The sequence below is a fragment of the Lemur catta genome, chromosome 4 (assembly GCF_020740605.2).
Source record: "Lemur catta isolate mLemCat1 chromosome 4, mLemCat1.pri, whole genome shotgun sequence".
In the NCBI taxonomy this organism is placed as follows: domain Eukaryota; kingdom Metazoa; phylum Chordata; class Mammalia; order Primates; family Lemuridae; genus Lemur; species Lemur catta.
In genome coordinates, this window is record NC_059131.1 from 78,038,308 (window position 1) to 78,049,493 (window position 11,186).

Here is an 11,186-nt window from a genome sequence, read left to right on the forward strand (position 1 = left end):
CTTCCTCTCACCCCGCCCCCGGGGGCGGTACCCCCGGCCTCTCGGGGAGGTCTGCGGGCGGAGGGCTGCGCCCAGGAGGGCGGCCGGCTGGGGAGGGCTGGGGTTTGGGCCGCTGCAGCCGGTGGCGGTGGCCGTGGCCGGCGCCGCGGCGGCCCCTCCCCCGCTCCCCTCGCCACCTCCCCCTGCCCCCTCTCCGCCTCCTCCTCTCCCTCCTCCTCGTCCTCTCCCTGCCCCCTCCTCCTCCTCCCGGTCCCCAGCAGCTGCGGCTTGGGGAGCAGCCGGCGGCGCCGCGGCCGTGCAGCCTTTGTGTCGGGCCGGGCGCGCGGGGCCCAGCGCAGGCGTAAGTGACCGGTGGCCGGGCCGCGGGGGGCTCGGCGGGGAGCGGGCTGGGGTCGCGGGCGCTCCCTGCGGGGGATGCGGGGCCGGCCAGATCCTCCCGCTGCGCGCCACCCGGGGGCTCGGGCGGTGCCGGCGCAGGGAGCGCGGCGCGGGGCCACCGCGGAGCCGCGCGCGGGGCGCAGAGAGGGGCGCCGGGGCCCGCCGGGTTGTGGGGCTCGGGGAAGGGTGCCGGTTCGCGGGGCGCCGCAGCCTTGCGCCCGCGGACGCGCGGCTTGGGTGCAAATCCTGTCGGCTCTGTTTCTCCGGGCAGAGGCCACGCGGGGACGGAGGAGGCAGAGAGGACGGGCAGTGATGGAGAAACGGGAGAGGAGCCGGCCGAGCGCCACCGTCACCACCATCACCATCACCACCATCACCATCACCATCACTGACCATCGCCCGCGACAGCTCCCCCAACCTCACCTCCCATCTCATTTCCCTGTGCAATGCCAACTTTATCAGATCATTTCCTTTTCACTGGGTAATAGTTTGAAAAACCGACAGAGTATGCCCAATTGGGAATACGTACATCTGCTGTGGGATATTTATTTTACCGTTTGCAGTTAGCGACCTCAGTGTTTCCATCACGAAAAGGGGCACAGTGACACCTCATTCCTCAATAGTCGACTGAGATGGCTCGGTTGCTTGCAGTTTTTCTAATCCTGGTACTGGAAGAGAGATAACAAACACACACACACACACACACACACACAGTATATATATCCTCTCACTTGGTAGTGATGATGATAAAGTAATATCTTCACTAAATTGATAATTAGGGAGTTTTAAAACTTTCTCTCCTTTGATTTTTGAGTATCAGAATACCAGCAGCAAATAGGAACATAAGGAAAGTGAAACTTTGGCCAAAATAACACCAAGAGTAGCAGTAAAACGTACTTTCCTAAGAAAATCTCCCAAGTGAGCTGAAGGCAATGGAAAGTGCCCTGGCCGAGTGGCTGTGTAGAACTCCTGGGTGTTTGTCACCCTACCTGAAGAATGTTTTAACTGCTGTGTCTTAAAACTGGCTTTTCCAGGCCCAAGGGACTGCTGACCAGACGGGACAAGCACAGCAGCAGCAGAGCCCTCAAGACTGTTAGGAAGCCCAGCATGAGAGGGCTGTGGGACCTTCTTATGAGAAGTAAAACTTACAGAAAATAAGCCCCTAACTCCACCGCCTTTTCCCCTATTGATTAGAAAACGAATCTTGAACTTTTCATATTTTGTGTTCTAGTCTAAGAAGACAACTAGACAATCCTACATTTCTTGGCATATTTGGAAAATATTCTTTCCCAAAAGTTATATAGCGGGGCTGCTTTTGAATAGTGCTGTGGAGTCCCCACATGGTGTGGTTTCCTCTGTGTCCTCCTTCTATAATGCGAGAAGGAAAAATGATAATATTAAAAATGATGTGAACCCAACTGAGCAGCAATTGTCATTACCATAATTTAAGATTTCTCAAATGCTGAAGTATAATTGCCCGTCGTTAACTCAAACCTCTCTAATTTGTGAAATGAGGTTTTTAAAATAGTACATGTAATTCTGTGGAGAATGACTTTGAAATCATTTCTTCCCCTGAAAATGTTTCAGGGCCTCAGATTTAAGTAAGGCATAGTCAGTCTAAAACAATCACATTTTTAGTACAAAGACTTAAAGAAGTACTTCACTGTGCTTTTAATTCTGGATCCTTGGGAAATAGCATCTTAAGGACATTTGATGTCTTTGATTGTGTCTAAGTCTATCTGGGCTACTATTACAAAATACCTTAGAGTGAGTGATTGTAAACAAGAGAAATGTATTGCTCACAGTTCTAGCATGTGGGGAGTCCAGGATCAAGGCACCAGAAGATTTGGTGTCTGGTGAGGGCTTGCTCTCCACTTTACAGGTGATGCTTTCTTTGTGCCCTCACGTGGGGCAAGGGGCAAACAAGGTCCCTCACTCCTCTCTTATAAGAGCACTAATCCTGTTGATGACGGTGGGCCACCATGAGCTAATTACCCTCCCGAAGTCCCCACCACTTAATACTACTGCATTGGGGAATAGGTTTCAACATATGAATTTTGGAGGGACACAAACATTCAGTCCATAGCAGGTTGCTATTGAGTTCTGTTGTTATATCCCACGTGAATTGTTTGGGCCCATATACATTTTTATAACCCCATATGAATTATAGTCTTATTTTAAAATAATTCATTTGTTTTACTGAGATGTGATTTACGTACATAAAATGCACAACCGTTCAGTGTACAACTCGATGGATTTTTACCCATATACACCTCCACCCACAACAAGGTACAGAATATGTCCGTAGTCCCAGAGTGCTCCCTCCCACCCTTCCCCATCAGTATCCGCTCAGACATAACCACTACTTGACTTCTATCAACATAGAAAAATAATTTCTTTTAAAATAATTTCTAAATAAATTCTTTTAAATTTCATCCCATTAAATCTGGTTGGCATATTCCTTCAGCATTTGTGACCGAGCTGGGGGCCCCGGGCCCAGCGCTGTGTAGACGTGAGACTGGCCCCTGAAGAGGTACATGGGGGAAGTAACTCAACCAGCAGGGCCGTCCCCTGTGCGCAGATGGAGGGTTAGGGGAGCCTGGGGAAGCTGGCTCTAGCCCCATTTTGTTTTGTTTGGAGGGGAAAGGGCAGGCTTCTTGGAGGATGTGAATTTTTTGGTTGGAAACTGAAAAACAAGTAGAAGTTATCCATCTAAAACACGTGGCAGGAGGAAAAGGAAAGCGTATCCCGGGTGGCAGGAACATCTCGAGTCATGGCTGAGAAGTGAGAGTGTGGAGTGTTTGAAGAACAAAACGAAGTTGAAGATGGTTAGTGTATAGGGCTGGGGGGAGGAGTGGGAAACACAGCTGGAGAGGCCGTGGGGACCCTTTCGGAAGGACTCTAAGGCTGTGCCAAGGGTTGGGCGTGGCTCCCAGGGCGAGGCATGCCTGGCCAGGCTGTATGGTGGGCATGTGGCCCAGCCCTGAGGACACACTGGCCACTGCGCAGTGAGGGGACTACAGGAAGGGGTGGGAGGCCCAGTGAGCACTCAGGTGAGAGACGGTGGCCGGACTCAGCCGTGGCAGTGGGAATGGGGAGAAAAGAATGAACTTGAAAGAGAACTAAAAGGTAAAATTAACACAGCTTGGTGTTTGGCAGGTGAAGATTCAAGGATGACACTTAGGTTTCTTCGATCTTACAAAATGGTTGGAGGATGGTACCATTGGGAATATGGGGAGAGAATCTAGCTTATATAACATCCTCCTTTGATATGTTTCTTTCTGAATATATTTCGTTTCGGTTGCTGGTCAGCGTGGGAAGCATTCAGGTAGGAAGTTGTCACCAATACTGAGTGAGCACGTTCCATATGCCAGGTGTGTTCTATCACTTGGGATGCAGCCATGACCATGACAGTGAAAATCCTGCCCTTATGAAGCTCATGGGTAGGAGCTGCAATCTGGGGACCACCAGGTATAAGTAGTGACAGAAGCAAATGAGATGGCTCAGTAAGATGTCAGTGGCAGAGGGGTGTGAATGACATACACAGCTGAGAAGTAGAGGAGGATGAGGCCTAGAGATGGTCTATTGTGATGCTTCTCCAAGTGGGGTCCCCAGACCAGCAGCAGCAGCACCCAAGAACTTGTTAGAAGTGCAGATTCTTGGGCTCCACCCCAAATCTACTAAAACTGAAACTCTCAGGATAGAACCCAGCAGTCTGTGTTTTAACAGGCTTTCCAGTTAATTCTAATGCATGATAAAGTTTGAGAACCATGGCTCTGTTGTGTTCATTGATAAAGAAGTCATCGGTGATTGGGAAACTTGGTGAAAGTAATTTCATAAAACATATAGCCTGTTTGGGCAAATTTTTAACAGAACTATTAAAGTTTCATTTTATTTTTTATTTAGAAATTTCAAATGTTTTATTTTCTTTAGCATGTTTAGGATTTTTCCTTCTCTTTGATATATCAGAGTTGGTAATTGATTCATATTTTGTTTCACTGTGTTCTGTCTGATTTTTGAAGTTTTGTTCTCACCTACTTGGAAGCACATCACTTTACAGGGTCTCAATATGTTAGGGCACCTGCATCATTGATGTTGGTTCACAGCCCAAAACAGAGTGCAATCATGATGATAAGTGAATCTCAACTCTGAATGGCAGCCCGAGAAAACACCTAGGTGGTTAAATTAGCTCTTCCAAAAAGTTCCAAGACTCCATCAGGAATATATTTCTAATTATTTGAACTTGTTAGTCACATGAATTAATTGGAAGTGTGCCCTTTTCATCTCAAGTGATCCACCAACATAACCATAATTATTGTACTTCTAATGTACTTAGGAAGGAAAGAACTTGTATTAACTAGGTCTTTTCCTGATCCTTTTGTTGTCAGCCTCCCAAGTACTTTATTTCATTTGACAGGAAGAATGAGAGCATATTACTTTTTTTCATTATCATCAGGGAAAACCTATGGTAAATGAGAAGCAACTGCAGATATTACTCTTATTGCTATACCTGTTTAACTAAAACTTTACTTTTCATAAGAGTAAAAACTGATAGGTATTTCCAGTACTCTGTATAGTAACAAGCACAAAGAAGGACCTCAAATACTGAATGGATGGATGGACGATGGATGGGTCAGTGGATGGATAGGAAGATGAATAAATAAATGGATGGATAGGAAGATAAATGGATGTGGATCCATGTATGGAAGGGCAGATGAAAGAATGGATAAGTAGGTGGATGGGTGGATAAATGGATGGTTGGACAGATGGATGGGTAGATGGAAGGGTAAATAGATGGATACACAGAAGAATGAATGAGTAAAAAGATTATGTGAGAGAGTGTTACCTAAAGAAGGAACATAAGTCTTTTTAAAAATACTGTCCCCCCTGAGGAAAGTGCAATGAAATAAGCTGAACTGAGCTGAAGACTTAGAGGGTTTCGGGATGGTGTCCCTTATTTCTAATGTGATCTTGTACAAATTCTCTAACATCTCTGATGAGCCCCTTATATAAAAGGATGGTATCACCCATCTCACCTACCGCCAGGTTTGTGGTCAGGACCAAATTGCATAATGAATGTGAATGTGTTGTTAAAATTGTAAAGTGCTATAGGAATGTAAATAATTCTTATTATATGTGTTTAGATAATGGATTATAGTTTGGGGTTGCTTCTAAATATGTTAGGACTGCACTTTTGCTCTGCTTTGGAGACATCCAGTCATTCCTTGTGCACACAAGGCACTGGTGGGTTCCCTTTTCTGGAGAAAAGAGTACTGCTGTCTGGACTAGGCAATAAAATGATCTTTGGCCTAATACGGTGCTCCCCCCCTGTGGTATGCAGATTGTAAGCACATGTTACCAGCATGTCAAACCTGTGACTATTGATTAAAACAAGATGGAAATGTATGCAAAGCTAAATTTGATGCCAGGGGAAATAGTAGGCAAATTATAACACAGGTGAGATTTAGCTATCTATGGCAAAAATTGCAAAGGTGGCAGGCACGTGAATGGCTAACTTTTGGATAACTCTAGCTTAATGTATCCAAGAGTGGAGTGTATAAAAGCAATCTGAAGTTACTCGCTGTTTAAAATATATCTTGAGCGATTTATTTTCTAAGCCATGGACAAACCAATGGTACACAGTGAGCTATTTCTCCTGCCTCCCTGCTGGTGCTAATCATCCTTTGGGCTAGGTGAGCTTACCTCCTCGTTATTTGCAAAGTGCTTGCACAAACATTTTCTGTGCACACAGATTCTGTTAAATAGGTATTGCCGTTGTCACTTTTATAGATTAGGAAGAAGGAGAATCATACCCTGTTGAGGACCACAGAGTCGAGACTCCGACTCAGGTGTCCTGGCAAGTCAAGTTCTCTTTACACCTGAGAACGTCTCAGTAATGAAGCTCCCAGCAAAACATGTACCATATCTCAAACGTGTAAGCGTATCGATTTTGTTCACATGTTATTTTGAAGAATCCTCCAGTGAGTGGAAATGGGATCAGAATTGGCAAGTCGCCAGCAAATAGCACATAATACACACAGCACCCAAAGGAGAGTGTATTCCCTGCATGTGCTGTTGATCTTGGCATAAGCGTGGGAACCTCTTAGTCAGGCTGAAGTTGAAAGTTTGCAAAGCAGATGTGAGCTCTGATGGAGCTAGCACACCCTGTGAGCCTCTGGGCTGCATTCCTTGCATCAGGCGCGTCAAAAATGTAAAGGCAGCAGTGGGCTTTTCAGCAAAGCATTAGTGGACATTCTCAGAAATGCAGTTTATAAAACTGGCTCTTTGAGCCAATTCACAGGAAGAGAATAGATGCATTCATAATCAATTAATTCATACATCTTACAAGCATTAGGGAATACCTACTACATGCAGGAAACTATAGAAATAAGGAAGTTTTTTTTCCAATTATCTTTTTTCTTTGTGTCACTTAACCTTTTACAAAAAAAGAACTGAGATGGAAATTAGAATAAAGAAAGAGGATTTTTGAAATTGTAGGACTATTGATGAGAACATCCTTTTGACTCTCATGTTAATTATTGGCCTCAAACACTCAGCTCTGTCTCAAAATTGCTTCGCGGCTCTGGGGACTTTAATAAGAAGAGCGTCTTTGTTAACGTCATGGAAGTCTTCATGAAACCTAGTGCTTGAAATTTTGTTTGGAAGATGACAAGTTATTGTGTATTTTCTGAGATGGATGACTTTGTGATTGCTATTCACACCAGGTCACAACACTCTCTGCAGGGGACTGTCTCCAGTTGGGGTAAATGGGTCAAGGAAAGTGCACAGAACTTGGAAACAGGCCACTGGGGTTCTAGAAAATCATATTCTTGAGCGAAAAGAGAGCAGATCTGCATTTGAAGCCTGACAGGCCAATTAACATGCTGGTTGACTCTGAGTGAGTCATTCTCCACTCCCTGTGCCTCAGTCTCCTTATCTGTAAAACTGAGAGTATAATAGACCCCTGCGGGAATACTGTAGGGGTCAGCTAACACTTAAACTGAAGACCTCCCATGCACTGCTCACCATGCTTAACATTACTCCTGCAGTATTTTATTTAATCTGCGTAACACCCAGGAAGGAGTCACCATTATTAGCCCCACTTTACAGATGAGAAAACTATAGCACTGTCAAGTGTCTGGAACAGAACAGACCCTCGGTAAATTTAGCTCCTATTAGTCTAGTCTTTTCTGTTCTATCAGCTGACTGTGTGCTTAGCTTCCCTGGGCTTCAGTTTCCCCATGAGTTGATGAAGGCAATGCTGCCTGCCCTACCACTAGGCAGCAGGCTTATGGGGACCTTCAAATAAAACTTCGGTGATTAAAGCACTCTGTAAAGGGAGCATGCTCTAGACACACGTATGGCCATGGTGTGTCAGGCCAGGGGGGCACTGATTGCATCTGCTCCCACTGGGCTGGGTGCCAGCGGGCCCCCACTCACGGCCCCAACAGGAAAGCCAAGGTGCACAGGAAAAGGGGTCTTCTGTGGTCATGTCCTGGTGTCAGCTGTGTCCCTTACCACCTTGACATCCTCCTAGTCCCATCTTGAAACCTGACTTTGGATGACTCTGTTAAGCAAGACCTTTGAGCCCTGGCTGTCCTTTCAGGGGTAGAGAAAGGTCGAAATTGTGGCAAGATAGAATATTATCTCTGATGAGCAGTTTGCTTCTTAGTGGCATCTCTATTTCCCTTGGACATAATGGTGTAAACCTTACCTCTTTAGAGAATATTTCCAACTGCATGGCTGCCTTCTGCCACACGCTCACCTGGTCTGGTGACTGGCTTTGTGCCTCTCCACATTGCTCTTTCCAAAGCGGTGCATATTCTCATCATAGGCAGAACAGGATTGGCCATGTCCATCTTGTTCAGATTGGGCTCAGCACCCAGGGCCGGCAGGGGGCGTGTTTTATTGGGCAATTATTGGACAAAGGAGGAGGGAGGAAGAACCCTGACCCCAGCCCTAGGACTGGCTTTGTGGCCTCCAGGAGCAGATGTCAGTCTGCAGGGGTTAGTGGAGGAGATGCGCTGCCCACCTTCCCTGTAGCCACCAGCCTCTCCCTCTACAGGAAGGAGGAGAAGAGAGAGGGCATGAGGGTGACGTTGGCTGTGATTGTGTTTATGTTCAACACATTGGGGAAATGCATTTGTATGCATTTGTGTCAATCCAAAGTGGATTACACACGCACGAGCTGGAATCTGGTTCTTAGTTGTACCTTGAGGACTCTTGACTTGTTTCCAGAGGGAAGCCCTGTGCCTTCCTTATAAAAAGTGTTGACTCTGCCTGAGTTTCCTATATGGTGTGCAGGACCACGAAATGTCAATATTCATATGAGAAAGTTTATTATTTATTTGATGCTCTCTATGTAATAACAGAAATAAAACCTAACTTAAAATGACTTAAAGTTAAAACAGCCTCATCAATAGTAAGTTAAACAAAATTTTCATGTGTGCACTTGCTAATTTTTCCTCCCTGCTACACTGAAGGAACAAAATGGATGCAACAACAAGTGTTTCAAATGCTCGCTGCAGATGGCTGTTGACATTCAGTGGCCATGACATACAGTGAAAGGACAGATAATAGCTTAGGCTCACAGAAGCGTTGTTTTGACTCACAAAGTGTACTTGCCAGGCAGAAAACTTTCTAGGATACTCTGCCTTATGCAATTTCCCAGACGACATGGTGGGTAGAAAAGAATATTGGGCAGGAGAGGGGACCTGGGTTTGTGCTCTGACTCCACTGCTGTCTAAGTGCCTGACATTTGCAGAGTGTCTCAGAGTCTCAGATTCCCCTTTTGTAGAATGGGGCTGCGGGGTGCATGACAGACAGGGCTCCTCCCAGCTCTTGTGACTCTGTGATGCTGTTCCTGCACATACCTTTTCCTGTCTCTTTTCTCTTACGTTCTGAACTAAACATCCATTAACTATATGCTGTTACCATAATTACCCAATCACTGAACACCGCATGATGGAGACTAAAGTCACTACTATTTATGTTAAACTGTTTCATTATTTTGGAGGGAGGGCGGGAGAAAGCTCCATGCATGAAGCTCTAATTACAATAATATAGTGCATTAGATTATAGCTCTCTTTTGCCCAATTTTATTATGATCATAGCCTAGGAAATCCAAGCCAAGATTTTTATTTCCATGCTTATATTGCCCACATTCGACACATCCAACCAGAGGCCAACACTACCCAATGAAAAAGATGGACTGAGATTGTGAGCTTCAGTTTATGGAGGGTCAACAAGTGAGAGTACAGGGGCTGTACCTGCCCTGCATGACATTCCTCGGAGAGAAACACTTTCTGGTGCTGGCTCAGGTGCTGGCCCTTTGTTTCTTTGGCTCAAGGCCTGTGGGGACTGTGCCCTCAAATGTGTGAGTGTACCACTAAGAGACCACCCTGTGCCAAGAGTATGACAGAGAGGCATCTTTCTGGAGTATAAATTTTTCTTCAATATTTTTACAGAAGAAATATTACCCAGATATTAAAGTAAACTCAACTTTATCATGGAGTAGAATGCAAACTTGCACAAATATTTAACATGTAACAAAAGGCTTAAAAGAAATTTGAAGTAAATAGAGGCTGATCTGGAGTATTCCTCCAGATTGTCCCTAGCATTCCTCTGCTCACGGCACTTTGGTGGAAAACACTGCAAATGGTGATTACTAACATTTATTGAGTGCCATGAACTGTTCTAAGCCTTTTTATGTGATTCTTTTAAGATACTATAATTATCCCCATTTTGCAGATGAGGAATTTGATGCACATAAAAATTAAGTAATTTGTCCAGAGTTTGTACCGATGGTAAATGGCAGAGCTAAGACATAAAGCCAAGCAGCCCCTTTCTTCCCTCAGTCTCCATGCTGCCACCCACCCCCCCTCACAGAGAAAGGCCAGAAGGGGTATTATCCTTCTTGCAGACACAACAGTTAGAGCTAATGAAGGGCAGGAAGCTTTGCTCTAGAGGGCCTTCAAAATTGCTTCCAAGACATCATGGTGGACTTATACCTAAAGTTCCTTCCTTGGACCTTCAGAGAAGTCTGGGGAAGAATAGAATCCCCTGGAACCGGCATACCTTCTAGAAATAAGCAGATGCTTCAACGCCATCCCTCCTGCCCCAAAGCAGCCGACCACCCTCCCAGCCATTAATGAGTCGGCTGTCACTCCTAGACTATATAGCTAGGAAGGCCTGATTCTGTGCAAGAGGAGTGACTTCCCATAGATTCTGTCCTGTAACTATGACATGGATTGAAAATATGTTTAAACAGAGATGTAAGCAAAAGGCTATGTTTGCCAATGGGGAGAAGGTATGAGTTCTGACTTGGGTAATCAAGGAAGGTTTTCTTGAAACAGCAGGCCCTGACCAAGTGGGCGAGGAGGGCATCTCAAGCAGAATAAAGAGCATGAGCAGAGGTGCAGGGTTGAGATGCATAGTGTGTGTCTGGGATCTGGAAGTAGATCATTTTATGAGAGAGCAGGGGAAGATAAGACTGTAAATGGGAGGTTGAACCATTATAGCGATGCTTTGAACCCCAAGCTAAGGACTTTGGGTTTTACTAAGTAGCCAGTGATGAACTGCTAAAAGTTACAAGGGTCACGTTGTATACTTTGAATATATACAATAAAATTAAGTTTTAAAACAAAACTTATGGAGGAAGAGAAGCAAAAGATAAGATTTAGCTTAGGTAAGGGGACCTGGTCACAATCTGTAGAACAGAAGAGACTAGACAAAAGAAAGAGGCTATAAGTTTAGAGACTAATTAGGGAGCCATTTAAATAATTTGAGCAAGAGATGAATTTCTTAAC

At 45.2% G+C, this 11,186-nt stretch overlaps 1 long non-coding RNA gene across 1 annotated transcript; it reads left to right on the plus strand.

The window, feature by feature from the left end:
* Positions 1 to 210: 210 nt before the first annotated feature.
* LOC123637282 lies at positions 211 to 1,805 on the plus strand. The gene is made up of 3 exons (XR_006734797.1): positions 211 to 340; positions 650 to 859; positions 1,413 to 1,805. It is a non-coding gene; the product is annotated as an uncharacterized LOC123637282 (long non-coding RNA).
* Positions 1,806 to 11,186: the final 9,381 nt, after the last annotated feature.